This window comes from Mesoplodon mirus (genome assembly GCF_964341445.2).
Source record: "Mesoplodon mirus genome assembly, chromosome: 9".
Classification (NCBI taxonomy): domain Eukaryota; kingdom Metazoa; phylum Chordata; class Mammalia; order Artiodactyla; family Ziphiidae; genus Mesoplodon; species Mesoplodon mirus.
The window spans coordinates 21,856,803-21,859,626 of NC_138985.1; positions in this window are offsets into that span (position 1 = coordinate 21,856,803).

The following is a 2,824-nucleotide window of genomic DNA, read 5'->3' on the forward strand; positions in this document are numbered from 1 at the left end:
GTGTAAGCTGGGATGAAGTGAGAGAGTGGCATGGACATATACACACTACCAAATGTAAAATAGATAGCTAGTGGGAAGCAGCCACATAGCACAGGGAGATCAGCTCGGTGCTTTGTGACCACCTAGAGGGGTGGGATAGGGAGGCTGGGAGGGAGATGCAAGAGGGAGGGGATATGGGGATATATGTATATGTATAGCTGATTGACTTTGTTATACAGCAGAGACTAACACAACATTGTAAAGCAATTATACTCCAATAAAGATGTTTTAAAAAATAAAAATGTAAGTAAAAATCTCCCCACCGGGCTGTTTCTCTAATATTGTGGCTATGAGGCCTTTCCTTCTACTGAGAACTAGCCAGAAAAACATTCTGTGTGTTTGTGTCTCATGAATGTATTTTTGGTTTAGGTCTACATCATTTTAATTCATTTCCACTCTCACACTTTTGACAAAATTAGTTCGAAGAGTAAAAACATATATAGTCAACTTAGCTCACGTTCGTGCTGGGCTCTCTGTGTGTGCTTTAACAGGAAATGCATTTCTGACACTTTTTAAATGAGCAATCACACGTATAATCAACTTGGTTAAAACTTCCTTCCTGGTAACTGCAACACTTCCTCTGCATCTGGATATGAAGGGAGACCCAGAAAAGCGGAAGAGTTTAGAAGCACACTGGGTAGGTTTGAATTTGTTTTGTTTTCAGAAATTAAACAAATGATCCTTCAACATCATCACCTCCGCTGCTTTATCAGGTATTGCTTCCTTCTATTTTTTGCCCTTTGTTGGGTCTGACTCGGCATAGTGACACTTCCTTCTCAGCCAGAAGATTTTTGTCTGGAACTGTTGTCTTTCACCTGATGATACGGCCACTGAATGTCTGTTTCATTGTCTAGTCCAACCCGTGTGTGTGGATATCCACAAGGTTCCGGCAATAGCTTTGCAGGTGCATCGGTCCTTTTTTGTTTTTGTTTGGGAGGAAGAGGGAGGGCGCGGGGGGCTGTGTCAGCAGCCTTCACGTTCTTACAAGTGCAAACTTCGCGATGAGTGTACTGAACAGTGTTTCTAACATCTTCTCGTAAAAGGAGAAAGCTTCACAGCCTCAACCATGAAGGAAAGCAGTGAGTATTGAGTCAGCCAGTTTTCTTCTGCACCTCGTATCTTGTAAGTGTATTTGATGTCATGGAGGCAGAAGTGATTGCTGTGTATTTGCATGTTGCCTAAATTTGGACCTATTTTATTTCAAGCTAGTGCCAATATTCCCATAACTTACAGTTCTCTTCTTTGTTATTCTGTAAAGTAGCAAGAGAGCAAATAGTGAAGGTCTTAAGCTGTAAGAGACAGTCCTTTGGGACAGTTGATTTCATGTATTTACTAAGTGTAACTTCATAATATTTTAAGAGAGGGACTACTGACTTTAAAAGTAAGTTTAAACTGAGTACAGAAGTTTGGATCTAATGAAACCTGCCTTTCTTACCCTTTAATCAAACTCTCCTTTCTGGTATGTGTCAAATGCTCCACTATTTCTTAAGGAAATAAGTACTTATGAGTGTCACTGACATTAGTCCTTTAAGAAGTAAATAATATTTTCTGAAACATTAATTTTTGTTTCACTAGTTGATTCTTATTTAGAACATCTTACAAAATATTAAAGGATACTAAATTGTAAAATCAAAATACCTTATTCATATTTCAATTTTAAGATGTTTAGCATTTCAATCATTATTTGAAGAGTTTCTTACTGCAGTAAGTCACATTTATCCTTAAATGCTTTGTGAAGGTAGAGTGGATAAATTGTTGAGAATCAATTGGTGAATTCTCGTTATACAGATGAAAATATTAGAGCAAAAAGAAGTTAAATAATCGATTGGGGCCCAAAAGCAGGTCCTTCCTTCCATCCTGTGGCTTCTCCAGAGGCAGATGGGATGAACTGATACAAAGTTAAAATTACCTGAATGTTCATATTTGGAGAGTACAGCCCTGGGGACTCCCCTAAGATACTGCCCTAACAGAGCAATGACAGCCACGATGCTTACACATTTCATGATTCACAGTTTTAAATATCTGCAAATGTTCTTGAGTGCAACTTCACCAATTCTGATCTTTCTGAGTTTTATCAATGAAATGACTACCTCTCCTAACAAGAAAGAAAAAAATGAAAAGAAAACAAAGACAGGAAGTTGACTAGGGAACAGATACCTGATCCAGAAAGTTTGAAAAGGGACTGTGAGGCCAGTTGGGCAAGGTATCTGGGTCCCCTAGGAGACAAATGAGACTAAACGAAGAGGAAATAAGTCAAAGGCCTATTTTTCAGAGGGGGGTTTTCGGCACCTCCCGTTGCACCTTATAAACCAGGACATGATCCTTTAACTGGATAATCTGACTCATCCATGCGCTTCAGTATGCTTAACAACAATTACCACTTAGAACTATGACAGCAGGTCAGACACAGTGCTAGATCAGTGCTTTACCTCTCTCTTTGAAAATTCAATTTTCAAACAAAAGGAAAGCAGAGAGAATGATTCATGAATCCCCATCTACCCATGGCCCATACTCAACAAGTATATTACCTTATTTAACTGTCACCTTACTTACCCCTCTGAGGTATTGCTGACCCCATTTGACAGATAGGAAACAGGCTCAGAGATTATTTAAAGGGCTCATGCCCCAGGTTCTAAGTGGCGGGGGCCAGGATTCCAAAGCCCCGGTACCCTCGTACGCATGTCCTCGTCATTCGTCTACAGCTTCTCCTTCTGCCAGCTCGTGGGAAACCATAAAGGGCACGTGCCTGCCCTGTGACTGAGCCCTCTTGTTTCTCCGCTCCCAG